The 20,965-nt window shown below is 42.1% G+C and overlaps 1 long non-coding RNA gene across 1 annotated transcript; it reads left to right on the plus strand.

The window, feature by feature from the left end:
• The first annotated feature begins 8,889 nt into the window (after positions 1 to 8,889).
• Positions 8,890 to 16,694, plus strand: LOC136627111 (uncharacterized). Its single transcript, XR_010792757.1, has 3 exons — positions 8,890 to 8,961; positions 9,700 to 9,807; positions 16,671 to 16,694. It is a non-coding gene; the product is annotated as an uncharacterized lncRNA (long non-coding RNA).
• The last annotated feature ends 4,271 nt before the right edge of the window (positions 16,695 to 20,965 follow it).

Below are 20,965 nucleotides of genomic sequence, written 5' to 3' on the forward strand. Positions count from 1 at the left end.
CAGAAAATAGTGAAACAAACAATTGTTTTATGTGTGTGAAAGAATAAAAACAATAAGCCTCTTGGTGTACATAAGCCGCCAGCCATTGTCCATACTGCTGGTAAAGAGGATAAGGTGTGAAAGATAGCTAAAGAAATTGGCAAATGAATATTGGTCCCCATCCCACTTATTAGGGTCCCAATCAACTACAGTATGAACCTTTTATAGTGTCTAACTCTCTTTAAAGCGTAATTTGAACTAAGTCTTGCTCCTTGCAGCAATACATTAATAGCGCTGTGAACAGGATTACGCAGAGAGTAATACACTAGTTTGTTTTAAAGGAAAATTTTGATAAACTGATAGTTGAAGAATTTCTTGTGATAATCTGGCATAGTGTGAAAATGTCGCCTTTTAAGAAAATCCGCAATAGTACGAAAATGTCGGTAGCTAAGAACAAAGAAGTGTCCAATGAATTGTTAATTATGCCAGGGTGGAATAAAGCCCCCTATAATATATTGGCCGCTGAGTGGTCGCAGTGTGGTGAATATCAGTATGTGGGTAGAAATGGGCATAAGTTGTATTGTGTTTGTCATTGGGTAGCCTATTCTGAGCGAATTGTGTAAAAACCGCGGTACTAAGAGTTTTTCTTATCTATACATAATTCGCTCATTATTGGAAGTCTGGTGTACAGTAAATACAATCCCAATTTCTACTTCACATATTATCAGTCCGTATAGGAATGAATAAAACCCCCCTTAGTGAGTGTGAATTTGCAGTTTTTGTAAGGTGGGGCAGGTATATTACACTCTAAGTTCATTTTGAATAGTCAGCCCAGGTTATTTGCACAATAGAAGATGCTTACAGGCAGTGGAACCTGTTATACAACTCTGCTATTTGTCTGGAGAAGTTTCTGTGTTCTATAGGCAAAGGGTGGAGTACTGGGCTTTAGACTAGAGGGCCTACTTGTCTTTGCAAAGAAATGTGAATTGAGAATTGCTTATATTTGGCTGCACAGGAAAAAAGCCCCTATGTTGTATTATATTAAATATATATATACTGTTCAATAGCTAAAAATGAAATGAGAAAAGAATTCAAAGCACAGGTATATAATGTTCTCTCATTGTGGGGTCAGTTCCCTCTTCCACCTTCACCCCCTCCTTCATCTCAATTCCAACCGTCTCGTCCCCCACCCTATGCCAAGTCATCCACTCCAAGGTCAAACATTGGACTGGAGGGATGGACCTGCTGGCATTGTGGACAACAGAACCCGGATTGGAGAGAGAGCTGCCCTGCTTGCGGAGCTCCTCGCTGCAAACCGGTTATGCCTATGCTCACTAGATCCTAGGCTAGTGAGTGGAAGCATGAGAAGAAGGACAAGGAGGAGATGCAGGAGTATATGTAAAACAGGGAAGGCAGCGGGAACTATAATCTAAAATTATGTGAAAGACTATTGTGGCACAGATTGGGATAAAATTAAACATAGAGAATTGAGAAGTGGTAAAATATTTTTAATTTGTCTGAAACATTGGGGAAAAAGGAAAAAAAAATTGAGAGAATCCTCCTTGTCTCTTTCTAATATCACACAAAGAGAAGGAAGAAAGTGTAAAACAATTCTATGCCCCCCTTCAACAACGTTTGTCAGATCTGGGATATAGGGGCATAGAAGAGATGGGTAAACATGTACTTAGTATGGCCTTTGTAGAAGGTCTATTGAAATCCCTAAGGTCATAGATAATAAGCCAGAGTGGAGACAGTCTGAATCTCCGGCCCTTTTTCAGACAAAAGGGCATTTATGTAAAGCTAAAAAAAAAAAAAAGAAAAAAAAAAAATGCTTGGACAAGTTCTGGCACCAAGGGTGCGCAGAATTCTCCAAACATGTACAACCAGGCATTCCAGTCTGTCCTGCAGGCTTGGACTCCGCCTGAGGGGACTGTGCTGTTGCAGTATGTTAATGACCTTCCGCTTTGTGCTGAGGATCTGAAACATGTCAATCTGCATCCATTTCTCTTCCATTAAAAATTTTTTTAGCAGAAAATGGCTGCAAGGCTTAAAAAGGAAAAATTACAGCTTTGTAAACAAAAGGTTGTTGTCTAGCTCAAGAAGGCAGACATCTCACAGAACGACGCAGGGCTGCAGTTCAAGCCATTTCTGTATCTTCTTCTGCTGCCAAAGCTTCGCACCTTTTTGGGACTTGTCTCATACTGCCGTCCCTGGCCTTTCATGCGACAGCAGTATTGACGCAAAAACATGGAGGACGTCCACGGTCACTTGGGTATTACTCCATGAGATTGGATCCGGTAGCCCGAGGAGCCCCCTCCTGTGTCTGTGCGGTGGCAGCAGTACAAGTAATGGTTGACAAGTCTTCTGAGTTGGTCCTGAACTACCCCCCCCTAGTGGTTCTCACCCTTCATGACATCCAGAGTATACTCACTCAAGTACAACCTAAACATCTGTCTCTAGCTCATCAGATAAGGTTGCAATGTGCTTTGCTCATGCCCCCCCTTAATATTTCTTTTCAATGGTGAACCCGGCTACTCTTCTTCCAATCGAGTATCCTTGTTCAAATGGGGGAGGGGGAGGCATAGGTGATCTAGGTATTACAGATCAGCTATTTTTAAAAATTTTTTGCAAATAAGAACGTGATCTATTTGGAATAGAATATCAGCATGATTGTCTAGCATTGATGCAACAAGAAAGTTTAAGTTTTAAAGAGTTACTGAAACCCCTTGTTAATACATATTTTGAGTTGTTTTTTATAGATGGTACCAGGGGTGATTGACAACTCCACACCAGATATGCAGTGTTCACACAACAAGATCTCTAAAAGCAGAATGCCTCCGCATGTCTCAGCACAAGAAGCGGAACTGAAGGCCCTCACTGAGGCGTGTAGAGTGACAGAAGGTAACCATTTACACTGACTCCTGGTATGTATTCGGCATAGATCATGGTTAAGGCCCAATATGGAAGGCCAGACATTTTTAAACTTCTGTAGGACAACCCATTGAGAATGGTGTAGCAGTGCAGAACCTTATGAAAGCCCTACTCCTACCAGACAAAGTAGCAATCCTAAAGGTGAAAGCTCATACTAAAGCCAACACTGCAGAAGCAAAAGGCAACGCCCTCACAGACTTCACAGCAAAAGCAGTGGTCCTTAAGCCGTGGAAGAAAGAAGAAAAGAAGATACTGACCGCATAAGTCAGAGACTATGATTTGGACTTTGATAAAAATTTGAACATTGACAGTCACAAGCCAGCAAAGAAGAAAAAGATAAATGGACTAATATGGGAGCAGTAGAACAGGGTGGCGTATGGCAAACAGTCAGTAACTTGCCTACCACGATCCCTGTACCCCATGATGGCCCAGCTGATCCATAGAAAGACTCACCTATCGAAGGCAGCTATGCTACTGACGCTTGAGAGAGAAAGGGTGGCCCCTGGGTTCTCTATAGCTGCTACATCATTTGTCCAATTTTGCATGAGCTATGCCGTAAGCAACAGGGTAGAAGTAAATTGACCACAAAGGCACTTGCCAGGACCACTCTACCCATTTCAGGGATTGCAAATTGACGACATTCAGCTCCCACGTGTTGGGAAGTATGAATATGTGCTTGTTGTTGTTGATGTTTTTCAGGTTGGAGGCGTACCCTGTTACAAAAGTAAATGAGCAGGTAACCGAAAAGAAGCTCATGAATAAGGTAATCTGCAGATACGGGGTACCAGAGGTAATCGAGTCAGATAGAGGTACACATTTCACAGGTGAAATAATGCAACACTTCATGTCTGCCCTGGGTAACTCCCAGGCATTTGACACCCCTTATCATCCACAAAGAGCCAGAAAACCATTGTGCATTATAATATTTCTCTTCAGCAATGAAACCCTGCACCAGAGGAAAACTAAAATGGTATGATACCCTATTAGGGGGAATTGGTACAGGTGTAGGGGTTCTGAACTCTATAGATTTAGAGGTGATGAAGAATAAAATGGCTGGGGTAGGACAGGATGTTTCTAGATTGATAAATGTTCAGGCACAATGCATGCCTTCCTTGTTCCTCCCCCGATGTCTTGCATTAGGATATGATAAGGATGTATTAACGCTTTTTAATCTGGTTTTGCAGTTTAAAAGGATTTGTTTGTAAATATGAGTAAATTCATGAACTATACACAATGTAGCCTGCAATATGTATATATGATTCACGAGAGGGACAAAGCAGTCAGATGTGATGACAAATAATGAAAAATTGTGGAGAAATATTCTCAATAATGTAATTCCAGTAGCATCTTGGATACGGCCCGGGGCTGATGGTGTAGAATACTCTGATGAGTATAGCACTGGGGAAATGATTTTATGATGTAAAAGACACAAGCCTGATGTGTAAGTCTGTAGTACTACCTGTGGTGTTCGGACCGCCTCTATATGCTTTACAATATTGGTTGCCCAAGTTCACAGGTATGATGATTTATAGTGAAAATAAAACCCATGGTATAGAGAACTGTGAAGAAACACTGGATGGCCTAGCATGCGGACGGAGTACAGCCGCATATGAGCCATGTTTCCAGCAGCCTTCAGTCAGCATATGTGATTGGACGGTGTTACCTGCTTCATCTATATGCTGATAGAAGTTGGCCCCCAATATATATGCTTTGTTACCAACCAAACTAAAACCACCAGTATGTATAATCTCACCACTCCATTGTCTGGATGTATACAGAACATGTCGGTGATACATTGATTTACAGAAACTTACACCTTTTTGCCAGATGCTGAAGCAACATTAAGGTACTACTGGCACCCAGATGCTATCCCTATGACAACTCTGACTGTATCCTTGGGTAGAATTGTAAGACTAATGAAAGACACTGAACACCTTCAAAAGAATTTGGATGTTACTAACCTCTCCCTTATGGAATTAGAAAAACATGTATGGGTAGGAGATAAGTTGGTCAGCATAGGTACTAAGATCCAGGTAGACACAGAGTATAACTGGTATGATATTTTTTACTGGATGGTCACCTACAGCAGGAAAGATGATGGATTTTATGTTTCATCCATTACTAATACTGTTTCTTTTGTTCATTCTTTTGAGTGTTTGCAATTTATGGACATTCTGTGGGATACGGAGACAAGCAAATTATCTGGAATCGCTCCCTCTACGATATCGTTAAAACAGTCAAAAGAGTAAAAGAGCACCAACAGTGGGGATCCGGCGAAGAGGATAGAAAGACCGGCAAGGGTGGCTTAGCACCCTTGATAGTACCACTACAAAGGCTCTTTTCAAGATGGACTGTTTCAAAATGTGAGGGTTATGAACATGAAAACTTATATATGTATACATTTCATCCATCTGTGATATACGTTTCCGGAGGCTTTAGGCCTGAATTGTATACATTAAATGCTTGTACATTTAGGTTAGTACTTAATTACATTAAGTAGAGGTGTAATCTTAAATGTCCATCATGTCTCCAAGATCTTGTTTATCTCGTTACACTGATCAAAAGGTTGTGTGGAATGCTTTGTTCTTGACTGCTGTCTAGGTAGGGCATGTGATTAAAAGGTAGATTGTAAGGATACCAGACAGGGAGTCTACATTCAAATAAATAAAGCATTGTTTATAGAGAAGACACAATTATTTATCAGTAAAGCAGTTCAACCTCTGTAACACTAGCCTACTGATACGCCTACTGATACGCCTACTATTTTTTGTATAAAGAATGACAATGTACAGAATAAAGATGGATTGCTCTAAGACACGACCGTGATGCCTGTGTCTATTGCTTTCTCACGGTGGCCGCCATAACCACCTCTGATTTGGAGCCCCACAGCATATTAACGTAACATGGATTTATCCCTAACAGCAGTATATAATATAATATGCTGTATATAGTGGAATGTTCATTATATAGTATAACAATATTCAGTATATAGTATAATGTAATATGCAGTAGATAGTATAAAGTGCAGTATATGCTATAACATATTATGCAGTATATATTATAAGGTGCAGTATATAGTATAATGTGTACTATATAGTATAATGTAATATGCAATATATAATATTAGTATATAGTATAATATGCAGTATATAGTATAATGTAATATATAGTATAATATAATGTGCAGTATACAGAATGTGATATGCAGTATATAGTATAATCTGCAATATGTAGAATAATGTGATATGCAGTATATAGTATGAAGTATATATAATAATTAGAGATGAGCGAGCGTACTCGGAAAAGCACTACTCGCTCAAGTAATTTGCTTTATCTGAGTATCGCTGTGCTCGGGTCTGAAGATTCGGGTGCCGGCACGGAGCGGGGAGCTGCAGGGGAGAGCGGGGAGGAACGGAGGTAAGATCTTTCTCTCCCGCCCGCTCTCCCCTGCTCCCCGCTGCGACTCACCTGTCAGCCGCAGCGGCACCCGAATCTTCAGGGATGAGCACAGCGATACTCGGATAAAGCACATTACTCGAGCGAGTAGTGCTTTTCCGAGTACGCTCGCTCATCTCTAATAATAATGTAATATGCAGTATATGGTATAATGTGCAGTATATCATTTAATGCAGTATATAGTATAATGTAATGTGCATTATATAGTATAACATAATATTCAGTATATAGTATAATGTGCATTATATAGTATAACATAATATTCAGTATATAGTATAATGTAATATGCAGTAGATACTAAAAAGTGCAGTATATGCTATAAGATATTATGCAGTATTAAAAGGTGCAGTATATAGTATAATGTGCACTATATAGTATAATGTAATATGCGGTATATAATATGGTAGTATATAGTATAATATGCAGTATATAGTATAATGTAATATATCGTATATAATATAATGTGCAGTATGTGCTTTAACATATCATTTAGTAGATTTGCAATTTATAGAATAATGTAATATGCAGTATATAGTATGTGCAGTATATAATGTAATATGCAATATATAGAATAATGTAATATGTAGTATATAGTATAATGTGCAGTATATAGAATAATGTAATATGCAATATAATGGTATAATATGTAGTATTTAGAATAATGTGAAATGCGGTATATAGTATAATCTGCACTATATAGAATAATGTGATATGCAGTATATAGTATAATGTCCAGTATATAGTATAAAGTAATATGCAGTAAATAATATGATATGCAGTATATAGTATAACATAATATGTAGTATATTGTATAATATAATAAGCAGTATATAGTATAATCTCCAGTATATAGTATAACATATAATGCAGTATATAATATGCTGTATATAGTATAATGTGCAGTATATAGTATAACATAATATTTAGTATATAGTATGTGCACTATATAGTATAATGTCCAGTATATGCTATAACATATTATGCAGTATATTATATTATAAGGTGCAGTGTATAGTATAATGTAATATGCAGGATATAATATAATATACAGTATATAGCATAATGTGCAGTATATAACATAAAATGCAGTATATAGTATAATGTAATATGCAGTATATGATATAATATGGTAGTATATAGTAGAATATGCAGTATATAGTATAATGAGCGGTATATAGTATAATGTGCAGTATGAGCTTTAACATACCATTCAGTATATAGTATAATTATAGTATATAGTGCAATTTATAGAATAATGTAATATGCAGTATATAGTATAATGTGCAGTATATAATATAATGTAATATGAAGTCTATAGTATAATGCACAGTCTATAGTATAATGCGCAGTATATGAAATAATGTAATATGCAGTATATAGTTTAATATGTAGTATATGGAATAATGTAATATGCAGTATATAGTATAATGTGCAGTATATAGAATAATGTGATATGCAGTATATAGTTTATTGTGCAGTATATAGAATAATGTGACATGCAGTATATAGAATAATGTGATATGCAGTATATAGTATAATGTGATATGCAGTATATAGTATAATGTGCAGTATATATTCAGTATCATGAATATTATTCTGTGCATTATATATTAGTGTATAGGTGTATCATGCTGTATCATGGCATACTATATATGCAGTATATAGTATAATGTGCAGTATATAATATAATGTAATATGCAATATATAGTATAATGCGCAGTATATAGAATAATGTGATATGCAGTACAGTATATAGTATAGTGTGCAGTATATGGAATAATGTAATATGCAGTATATAGAATGTGATATGTAGTATATAGTATAATGTGCAGTATATATTCAGTATCGTGCATATTATTCTGTACATTATATATTAGTGTATAGGTGTATCATGCTGTTTCATGGTGGGTCCGGCAGCAGACGCCTGTGTTGTAAGTCATTCGGCCGCCAGAGGGCGCTCCGGAGTCACAGATGAGGAGGACAGTTTCCGTCTTGTCTCGGCGGGACTGGCTCACTCTTCGTTGGTGCACGGCAGGCTGTGAGAGAATGGTGAGCGGTCCCGGAGTCGAGGGGCTCTGGTGGGCGTCCTGCGGCACTGCAGGTTCTCGGTGTGTATGGCCTTATTCAAAGACCCCGCGTGCGGCGGGGAGCTGCGCTGCCCGGTGTGACTAGTGTGGTTTATGGTGACAGGCAATACGCGGTGGGCGTGTCATGTGGCGTGGCGGGCGCATATTACCCCATTCAGCCGCATTTCTCCGGCGCGGCCGATGCAGCCAATCAGCTGGCTGGAATCGGCACCACGTGACTCAGCGGCGTGCCCGCGCGCATATTACCACTTTCAGCCGCAGTTCTCCGGCGCGGCCGATTCAGCCAATCAGCTGACTGGAATCGGCACCACGTGACTTAGCATTGTGCCCCGCGCATTGCCGTGCACGATGAGTTGTGCCCGCGCGTCACGTGAGCTGTGACGTCACCGAGCCTTGCATTTGCTCGCGGATTCTGACCACTATTCATCTACAGAGGAAGCAAGCTGATGGTTGGACGCCTTTTTCCCAATTTACAAGATGGGAGAGTAAGATTTGTGCGCTACGTGTGGTGAGTACCCACCTGAGATTTGCGCGCTGTGCGCTACGTGTGGAGACGCGGTCGCCTGAGATTTGCGCGCTGTGCGCTACGTGTGGAGACCCGACCACCTGAGATTTGTGCGCTCTGCGCTACGTGTGGAGATGCGGTCACCTGAGATTTGTGCGCTACCTGTGGAGACGCGGTCACCTGAGATTTGTGCGCTACGTGTGGAGACGCGGCCACCTGAGATTTGTGTGCTACGTGTGGAGACGCGGCCACCTGAGATTTGTGCGCTACGTGTGGAGATGCGGTCACCTGAGATTTGTGCGCTACGTGTGGAGACGCGGCCACCTGAGACTTGTGCGCTACGTGTGGAGACGCGGCCACCTGAGATTTGTGCGCTACGTGTGGAGACGCGGTCACCTGAGATTTGTGCGCTAAGTGTGGAGACGCGGTCACCTGAGATTTGCGCGCTGTGCGCTACGTGTGGAGACGCGGTCACCTGAGATTTGTGCGCTGTGCGCTACGTGTGGAGATGCGGTCACCTGAGATTTGTGCGCTACGTGTGGAGACGCGGTCAACTGAGATTTGCGCGCTGTGCGCTACGTGTGGAGACGCGGTCACCTGAGATTTTACGTGTGAAGATGCGGTCACCTGAGATTTTACGTGTGGAGACACGCTCACCTGAGATTTTTGCGCCGTGCGGTACGTGTGAAGACGCGGCCACCTGTGATTTGTGCGCTACGTGTGTAGACGCGGTCACCCGAGATTTGTGCGCCTTATTGCAAAATTACGTGTGGCGAGGATCCTGACGTTTGGACGCGTTTCGAGAAGAATTTCGCTTCGCTTGGACACCATCTGACATCACTCAGCGAGGTAAGCTACTGCATCTGCCAAAATTTTCATCACGTGCATCTGCTGATGTGTGCATATTTGGCGCATATTTGCAGGTTTTCGCTTGCATCTGCTGATATGCGCATATTTGCAGGTTTTCTCCTGCATCACCTGATATGTGCATATTTGCAGGTTTTTGCTTGCATGTGGTGATATGCTCTCCGTTTTCCACAGGACGACTCTTGTGGAGAGGAACCTGACATTTGGCTGCGTTTTGTACAACGTTCGGAACCGGAGATTGGCGTTTTAGGTGCTGATCTCGCATTTGCCCCCCGCCTTTTGGAGAGGACGACTGTTCTGGAGAGGAATTTCGCTTCGCTAGGACACCATCTGACGTCACTCGGCGAGGTAAGCTGCTGCATCTGCCAAATTTTTCATTGCTTGCATCTACTCATATGCGCCTACATATATGCATGTATGTATGCGTGCATATATGTATGCATGTATGTATGCGTGCATATATGTATGCATGTATGTATGCGTGCATATATGTATGCATGTATGTATGCGTGCATATATGTATGCATGTATGTATGCGTGCATATATGTATGCATGTATGTATGCGTGCATATATGTGTGCATGTATGTATGCGTGCATATATGTATGCATGTATGTATGCGTGCATATATGTGTGCATGTATGTATGCGTGCTTATATGTGTGCATGTATGTATGCGTGCATATATGCGTGTATGTATGTATGCGTGCATATATGCGTGCATGTATGTATGCGTGCATATATGCGTGCATGTATGTATGTGTGCATATATGCGTGCATGTTTGTATGCGTGCATATATGCGTGCATGTATGTATGCGTGCATATATGCGTGCATGTATGTATGCGTGCATATATGCGTGCATGTATGTATGCGTGCATATATGCGTGCATGTATGTGTGCGTGCATATATGCGTGCATGTATGTATGCGTGCATATATGCATGTATGTATGCGTGCATGTATGTATGCGTGCGTGCATGTATGCGTGCATGTATGCGTGTATGTATGCGTGCATGTATGCGTGCGTGTATGCGTGCATGTATGCGTGCATGTATGCGTGCGTGTATGCGCGCATGTATGCGTGCGTGTATGCATGCATATATGTATGTATGCGTGTATGCGTGCATATATGTGTGCGTGCGTGTATGCGTGCATATATGTGTGCGTGCGTGTATGCGTGCATATATGTATGCGTGCGTGTATGCGTGCATATATGTATGCGTGCGTGTATGCGTGCATATATGTGTGCGTGCGTGTATGTGTGCATATATGTATGTGTGCGTGTATGTATGTATGCATGTGTGCGTGCGTGTATGTATGTATGCGTGCATGTATGCGTGCGTGCGTGTATGCGTGCGTGTGTGCGTGTATGTTTGTATGCGTGCGTGTATGTATGCGTGTATGTATGTATGCGTGCGTGTATGTGTGCGTGCGTGCATGTATGTATGTATGCGTGCATACATGTGTGCATGCATGTATGCGTGCATACGTGTATGCGTGCATGCGTGCATACGTGTATGCGTGCATACGTGTGTGCATGTATAATTCTTCTGACCTGGTTGGGGGAGTAGTGGTCATTGTAAGTGGGTTGAGCGGAGCTAAGAATCAGTAATACTGGTGGGATGTGACTGTTAACCTGCTGATTTCTCGTCATTTCCTGCAGATCTGACGTCCTTGAGAACGGGAAGGCTGGCAGACAGTGAAGAGACCCTCGACGTTCAGCAATCTTGAAACCCTTCATTTTATGAACTGTTTTTTTCCCAGTGACTCCCTTTTTTTTGATACACTTTTTCTTTAAAAGAATTATGACGGAGGATCCTGAAAAACTGCGCAATATTTTACTGCGGTGCAGTAAACAGAAAAGACCCATGAACACAGCGGCCTTTTGTCTATGTCACGGAATGAACCTTGGTGTAACATCCACACTAGCAATAAATTATAAAATCTGAATTGGGTGGAGTCTGTCTGGTTTTCACTATATGTTGCAGTTGGCGGTGTGCCCTGTCCTGCTCCTGATGCAGTTGGCGGTGTGCCCTGTCCTGCTCCTGATGCAGTTGGCGGTGTGCCCTGTCCTGCTCCTGATGCAGTTGGCGGTGTGCCCTGTCCTGCTCCTGATGCAGTTGGCGGTGTGCCCTGTCCTGCTCCTGATGCAGTTGGCGGTGTCTGTTATGTGGCATGTGTATGACTCCTGTTCTGTGGTGTGGCTCCTCGGATCTGCTAGGGCCCAGTTCTTAAGATCACTGTGCCGTCCTCTTACTGGGCTGATGTCCCCGCTTAGGTAGGGCCACTGTCATCCTCCCTGTAGCACAGGCTTGGTTGCCTGGATTCTGTGTGACTCTCCTGTGTTCCCTGTGTGCGTGTATACTACTAGACTACCACTCCTTTAGTCACGATCGTGTGGGCCCTCTGCTTTATCTGCTCACACGATTGTAACAGTCTGTTCAGAAAGCCACTGACTACTCCTTTCTTTTTGGGCCCAGTTGTGCATACAGACATAACATTAGGACCACAATGTGTATACTTGTGAACACGAGACAAAACGGAGGTATCCATTTCAGAGGTTCAATCCTCCTTTTGATGCGCAATATAGAAAAAAAAAAGGTCTTGAAAAGGACATGTTTTCTAAAAATTAAATATTATTTGGTCTCCTAAATTGCATTAATTCCTAAAAATAAATGTGGGGTCAAAATACTCCTGACCCTCTCAGCGAATACATTAAGGGGTGCAGTTTTTAAAATGTGGTAATTTGTAAGGGTATCTATCATTATGACTAAGGATGAGCGAGTACACTCGCTAAGGCACTACTCGTTCGAGTAATGTGCCTTAAACGAGTATCTCCCTGCTCGTCCTTAAAGATTCGGGGGCCGCCGCGGGGGAGAGCGGGGAGGAACGGAGGGGAGATCTCTCTCTCCCCTGCGACTCACCTGTCAGCCGCAGCGGTCCCCGAATCTTTATGGATGAGCAGGGAGATACTCGTCTAAGGCACATTACTTGAACGAGTAGTGCCTTAGCGAGTATACTCGCTCATCCTTAATTATGACACCTAGCAGCCTTTGCAAACTTGGATTGGTGTAGGAAAACTAAGTGTTCCTCAAAATTCTGAAAAGTAATGTTAAATTTGTACGTCTCCTACATGGAAAAAATAAATTTACAAAGGTTTTAAACCGTGCATCCAGAATAAAGTGAACAGATGGAAATCTATATGTTAGCAAAGATTTGTACAGTTTGTTTGCACTTATTTTATATATGACATTTGACAATGTGAAAAAATGAAAATTCAAAATTGTGCAAAGTAGCAATTTTAATAAATATACACAACTTTTAACAGTCCTTTTTTACTACCTAACAGAAGTACAACAAGGGGAAGAAAAAAATGTCACAGTCACTTGGATATGCAAAACCTTTACGGACTTATGATATGTCAAGTGACACATGTAAAGTTCCAAGTTTTCGGTCTGTCACTAAGGCGCAAACAGGCTTGTTCTCTAAGGGGATAAATAGCTTAGTGTATAAACTGTGAACCGACTAACGAGGGACAGTGAGCAGCATCACATGCAACCTGACAATCTTCATCGTACTGCTCCATCAGATCCTGATGATGTATTTCCAGAGCAGGTGATGGGCCATTTCCAGCTTTTAAGCGTCCGCCTAAGCCAACATCTGGGAACTTCTGGCTCTCTGGTGATTCAACTCTGTGGTTGTGAGCACCGGAAACGGTTACCACAGTGCAGTATTCTGACCAAAACGTATCAGCTGACCTATAACGAGGAAGAAAAAAAAATTAACCCTGCCTGCAATTGGCTTAATTCCGTGGGTTTTCATAGTTATTGCACTGTCCCTGCTCTTCTTCACTCCTACTTTAATAGATAAAGACATCGTATTTGGACAATTGGGATGTTTCTCCGAAGGTTTGTTCAGTTAGTGCAAATTAGGTGCAGTATTGGGATGGAACCGGTACGTTTGCTAAAAAAAGGAATTAAATACTCAAATCTAATGTAATGTCTTTTTCGGCCAATAAGACGAATTTAACACAGCAAGTGTGTGTGTGAGAGAGAGGGGGTGGCTGAGTAAGTGGGTGAGCATACATACACGCACGCATACATACATGCACGCATACATACACGCACGCATACACGCACGCATGCATACACGCACGCATGCATACATGCACGCACACATGCACGTACGCACACATGCACGCACGCATGCACGCACGCACGCATACATGCACGCACGTACGCATACATGCATGCCTGTACGCATACATGCATGTACACATACATGCATGCACACATACATGCATGCATTACGTACACATGCATGCACGCACACATGCATGCGCACATACACGCATGCATACATGCACGCATGCATGCATGTACATATGAGTAGATGCAAGCAATGAAAAATTTGGCAGATGCAGCAGCTTACCTCGCCGAGTGACGTCAGATGGTGTCCTAGCGAAGCGAAATTCCTCTCCAGAAGAGTCGTCCTCTCCAAAAGGCGGAGGGCAAATGCGAGATCAGCACCTAAAACGCCAATCTCCGGTTCCGTACGTTGTACAAAACGCAGCCAAATGTCAGGTTCCTCTCCACAAGAGTCGTCCTGTGGAAAACGGAGAGCATATCACCACATGCAAGCAAAAACCTGCAAATATGCACATATCAGGTGATGCAGGAGAAAACCTGAAAATATGCGCATATCAGCAGATGCAAGCGAAAACCTGCAAATATGCGCCAAATATGCACACATTAGCAGATACACGCGATGAAAATTTTGGCAGATGCAGTAGCTTACCTCGCTGAGTGATGTCAGATGGTGTCCAAGCGAAGCGAAATTCTTCTCGAAACGTGTCCAAACGTCAGGATCCTCTCCACACGTTATTTTGCAATAAGGCGCACAAATCTCGGGTGAACGCGTCTACACACATAGCGCACGGCGCACAAATCTCAGGTGGCCGCCTCTTCACACGTACCGCACGGCGCACAAATCTCAGGTGAGCGCGTCTCCACACGTAAAATCTCAGGTGACCGCGTCTTCACACGTAGCGCACAGTGCACAAATCTCAGGTGACCGCGTCTCCACAAGTAGCGCACAGCGCACAAATCTCAGGTGACCGCGTCTCCACACGTAAAATCTTAGGTGACCGCGTCTCCACACGTAGCGCACAAATCTCAGGTGACCACATCTCCACACGTAGCGCACAGCGCACAAATCTCAGGTGACCGCGTCTCCACACGTAGCGCACAAATCTCAGGTGACCGCGTCTCCACACGTAGCGCACAGCGCGCAAATCTCAGGTGACCGCGTCTCCACACGCAGCGCGCAAATCTCAGGTGACCGCGTCTCCACACGTAGCGCACAGCGCGCAAATCTCAGGTGGGTACTCACCATACGTAGCGCACAAATCTTACTCTCCCATCTTGTAAATTGGGAAAAAGGCGTCCAACCATCAGCTTGCTTCCTCTGTAGATGAATAGTGGTCAGAATCCGTGGGCAAATGCAAGGCTCGGTGACGTCACAGCTCACGTGACGCGCGGGCGCAGCTCATCGTGCACGGCAATGCGCGGGCACAATGCTAAGTCACGTGGTGCCGATTCCAGCCAGCTGATTGGCTGAATCGGCCGCGCCAGAGAACTGCGGCTGAAAGTGGTATTATGCCGCCCGCGCATTGCTGTGCACGATTTTGCGCATATTTGCAGGTTTTTGCTTGCATCTGCACATATGCGCATATTTGCAGGTTTTCACTTGCATCTGCTCATATGCGCATATTTTGCGCATATTTGCAGGTTTGCACTTGCATCTGCTCATATGCACATATTTTGCGCATATTTGCATGTTTTCGCTTGCATCTGCTCATATGCGCATATTTGCATATTTTCACTTGGATCTGCTCATATGCGCATATTTTGCGCATATTTGCAGGTTTGCATTTGCATCTGCTCATATGCACATATTTTGCGCATATTTGCATGTTTTCGCTTGCATCTGCTCATATGCGCATATTTTGCGCATATTTGCAGGTTTGCATTTGCATCTGCTCATATGCACATATTTTGCGCATATTTGCATGTTTTCGCTTGCATCTGCTCATATGCGCATATTTTGCGCATATTTGCAGGTTTTCACTTGCATCTGCCCATATGCACATATTTTGCGCATATTTGCATGTTTTCGCTTGCATCTGCTGATATGCGCATATTTTGCATGTTTTCGCTTGCATCTGCTCATATGCGCATATTCTGCACATATTTGCATGTTTTCGCTTGCATCTGCTCATATGCGCATATTTGCATGTTTTCGCTTGCATCTGCTCATATGCGCATATTTTGCGCATATTTGCAGGTTTTCACTTGCATCTGCCCATATGCACATATTTTGCGCATATTTGCATGTTTTCGCTTGCATCTGCTGATATGCGCATATTTTGCATGTTTTCGCTTGCATCTGCTCATATGCGCATATTCTGCACATATTTGCATGTTTTCGCTTGCATCTGCTCATATGCGCATATTTGCAGGTTTTCACTTGCATCTGCTCATATGCGCATATTCTGCACATATTTGCAGGTTTTTGCTTGCATCTGCACATATGCGCATCTTTGCAGGTTTTCACTTGCATCTGCTCATATGTGTATATTTTGCGCATATTTGCAGGTTTTCGCTTGCATCTCCTCATATGTGCACATTTTAATGTTTTCGCTTCCATGTGCTGAATTGCTCTCCGTTTTCCACAGGACGACTCTTGTGGAGAGGAACCTGACATGTGGCTGCGTTTTGTACAACGTTCGAACCGGAGATTGTCGTTTTAGGTGCTGATTTCACATTTGCCCACCTTTTGGAGAGGACGACTCGTGTGGAGAGGAATTTCGCTTTGCTTGGACACCACCTGACATCACTCAGCAAGGTAAGCTGCTGCATCTGACTAATTTTTCATTCCTAGGACCCAAATACTTGAAGTCATACTATAAGTGTGTGAAGACAACGGACTCCCATAAGTGAAGATCAAGATTTTCAAGGTCCTGCATTCTGAGTACCTTCGGTTTTGCTACATCACAAAAGGTTAGTGCAGAAATATTCTGAGTACATGTTGAAAAGATTGTTCAAAAAATTTGCGTGTGGAGCTATAGCTCTCACCCCTTTGTATATGTGTCCTAAATTATACGGAAACTGGTTAAAGAGTGACTCTGCATTCAGTGGCAGAGACATACCTATTTTGGTGATGGATAGGATGGCTGTAGGGGTAATGGAGGAGGCCATTTATTTTTTTTAGCTGATCTTTTGCCAGTTTTTGAATAATTTAGGATAATGTGTTTTGAGTACACTTAGACTAGGCCAAATACCTCTAATCTCCATTGGAGGCCATATACTCATCTTGATTTTGCATTTGTCTTTATTGTGCACTGTTATGTAACATAAATATAATTCCTTCATGCGTGATTTTTTTAGAAACCAAAGTTTTGTGCTGAATTTCCTGGGACCCCATTGAAAGCAGTCATACTATAAGTGTGTGAAGAAAATGGGGTCCTATAGGTGAAGAGCACAATAACCATGGAAGACAAAGAAATGTGTGCAAGTACCTGGGACCCCATTCAGAGCAGTCATACTATAAGTGTGTGAAGAAAATGGGGTCCTATAGGTGAAGAGCACAATAACCATGGAAGACAGAGAAATGTGTGCAAGTTCCTGGGACCCCATTCAGAGCAGTCATACTATAAGTGTGTGAAGAAAATGCGGTCCTGTAGGTTAAAACCACAAAGTTCAGTGAAGACCGAGTATTCCTAGGACCCAAATACTTGAAGTCATACTATAAGTGTGTGAAGACAACGGACTCCCATAAGTGAAGATCAAGATTTTCAAGGGCCTTCATTCCGAGTACCTTCGGTTTTGCTACATCACAAAAGGTTAGTGCAGAAATATTCTGAGTACATGTTGGAAAGATTGTTCAAAAAATTTGCGTGTGGAGCTATAGCTCTCACCCCTTTGTATATGTGTCCTAAATTATACGGAAACTGGTTAAAGAGTGACTCTGCATTCAGTGGCAGAGACATACCTATTTTGGTGATGGATAGGATGGCTGTAGGGGTAATGGAGGAGGCCATTTTTTTTTTTTAGGTGATCTTTTGCCAGTTTTTCAATAATTTAGGATAATGTGTTTTGAGTACACTTAGACTTGGCCAAATACCTCTAATCTCCATTGGAGGCCATATACTCATCTTGATTTTGCATTTGTCTTTATTGTGCACTGTTATGCAACATAAATATAATTCCTTTATAGGTGATTTTTTGGAAAACAAAGTTTTGTGCTGAATATTCTGGGACCCCATTGAAAGCAGTCATACTATAAGTGTGTGAAGAAAATGGGGTCCTATAGGTGAAGAGCACAATAACCATGGAAGACAGAGAATTATGTGCAAGTACCTGGGACCCATTCAGAGCAGTCATACTATAAGTGTGTGAAGAAAATGGGGTCCTGTAGGTGAAGAGCACAATAACCATGGAAAACAGAGAATTGTGTGCAAGTACCTGGGACCCATTCAGAGCAGTCATACTATAAGTGTGTGAAGAAAATGGTGTGGGAATCCGGACACATGGATAAAATTTTTCCTTTGCTTTATTATCAGGCTTGCATAGTCAGGTACATGGTTTCACAGGTACATGGTTTTACAAGTACAAGAACGCGTATCGGCGTAAAGCCTTGAGGTGAACAAGGCTTTACGCCGATACGCGTTCTTGTACTTGTAAAACCATGTACATGTGAAACCATGTACCTGACTATGCAAGCCTGATATGGAAATAAAGCAAAGGAAAAATTTTATCCATGTGTCCGGATTCCCACACCTTTTTTTGCTAATGAACAAGCCATAGGACCGGATGGCTAAACTGATCTAAGGTTGTTTTTCCTTTGGGCAGACAAACTACAAGTACCGCAAAAGCTCTTCTATAGGTGAGATAATTTTTTCATTAGTGTGAAGAAAATGGGGTCCTGTAGGTGAACAGCACAATAACCATGGAAAACAGAGAATTGTGTGCAAGTACCTGGGACCCATTCAGAGCAGTCATACTATAAGTGTGTGAAGAAAATGGGGTCCTGTAGGTGAAGAGCACAATAACCATGGAAAACAGAGAATTGTGTGCAAGTACCTGGGACCCATTCAGAGCAGTCATACTATTAGTGTGTGAAGAAAATGCGGTCCTGTAGGTTAAAGCCACTAAGTTCAATGAAGACAGAGTATTTCTAGGACCCAAATACTTGAAGTCATACTATAAGTGTGTGAAGACAACGGACTCCCATAAGTGAAGATCAAGATTTTCAAGGGCCTTCATTCCGAGTACCTTCGGTTTTGCTACATCACAAAAGGTTAGTGCAGAAATATTCTGAGTACATGTTGGAAAGATTGTTCAAAAAATTTGCGTGTGGAGCTATAGCTCTCACCCCTTTGTATATGTGTCCTAAATTATACGGAAACTGGTTAAAGAGTGACTCTGCATTCAGTGGCAGAGACATACCTATTTTGGTGATGGATAGGATGGCTGTAGGGGTAATGGAGGAGGCCATTTTTTTTTTTTAGGTGATCTTTTGCCAGTTTTTCAATAATTTAGGATAATGTGTTTTGAGTACACTTAGACTAGGCCAAATACCTCTAATCTCCATTGGAGGCCATATACTCATCTTGATTTTGCATTTGTCTTTATTGTGCACTGTTATGCAACATAAATATAATTCCTTTATAGGTGATTTTTTGGAAAACAAAGTTTTGTGCTGAATATTCTGGGACCCCATTGAAAGCAGTCATACTATAAGTGTGTGAAGAAAATGGGGTCCTATAGGTGAAGAGCACAATAACCATGGAAGACAGAGAATTATGTGCAAGTACCTGGGACCCATTCAGAGCAGTCATACTATAAGTGTGTGAAGAAAATGGGGTCCTGTAGGTGAAGAGCACAATAACCATGGAAAACAGAGAATTGTGTGCAAGTACCTGGGACCCATTCAGAGCAGTCATACTATAAGTGTGTGAAGAAAATGGTGTGGGAATCCGGACACATGGATAAAATTTTTCCTTTGCTTTATTATCAGGCTTGCATAGTCAGGTACATGGTTTCACAGGTACATGGTTTTACAAGTACAAGAACGCGTATCGGCGTAAAGCCTTGAGGTGAACAAGGCTTTACGCCGATACGCGTTCTTGTACTTGTAAAACCATGTACATGTGAAACCATGTACCTGACTATGCAAGCCTGATATGGAAATAAAGCAAAGGAAAAATTTTATCCATGTGTCCGGATTCCCACACCTTTTTTTGCTAATGAACAAGCCATAGGACCGGATGGCTAAACTGATCTAAGGTTGTTTTTCCTTTGGGCAGACAAACTACAAGTACCGCAAAAGCTCTTCTATAGGTGAGATAATTTTTTCATTAGTGTGAAGAAAATGGGGTCCTGTAGGTGAACAGCACAATAACCATGGAAAACAGAGAATTGTGTGCAAGTACCTGGGACCCATTCAGAGCAGTCATACTATAAGTGTGTGAAGAAAATGGGGTCCTGTAGGTGAAGAGCACAATAACCATGGAAAACAGAGAATTGTGTGCAAATACCTGGGACCCATTCAGAGCAGTCATACTATTAGTGTGTGAAGAAAATGCGGTCCTGTAGGTTAAAGCCACTAAGTTCAATGAAGACAGAGTATTTCTAGGACCCAAATACTTGAAGTCATACTATAAGTGTGTGAAGACAACGGACTCCCATAAGTGAAGATCAAGTTTTTTAAGGGCCTTCATTCCGAGTACCTTCGGTTTTGCTTCATCACAAAAGGTTAGTGCAGAAATATTCTGAGTACATGTTGGAAAGATTTTTCAAAAAATTTCCGTATGGAGCTATAGCTCTCACCGTTTTGTATATGTGTCCTAAATTATACGGAAACTGGTTAAAGAGTGACTCTGCATTCAGTGGCAGAGACATACCTATTTTGGTGATGGATAGGATGGCTGTAGGGGTAATGGAGGAGGCCATTTTTTTTTTTTTAGGTGATCTTTTGCCAGTTTTTTGAATAATTTAGGATAATGTGTTTTGAGTACACTTAGACTAGGCCAAATACCTCTAATCTCCATTGGAGGCCATATGCTCATCATGATTTT

Source organism: Eleutherodactylus coqui, chromosome 5 (assembly GCF_035609145.1).
Source record: "Eleutherodactylus coqui strain aEleCoq1 chromosome 5, aEleCoq1.hap1, whole genome shotgun sequence".
Lineage (NCBI taxonomy): Eukaryota > Metazoa > Chordata > Amphibia > Anura > Eleutherodactylidae > Eleutherodactylus > Eleutherodactylus coqui.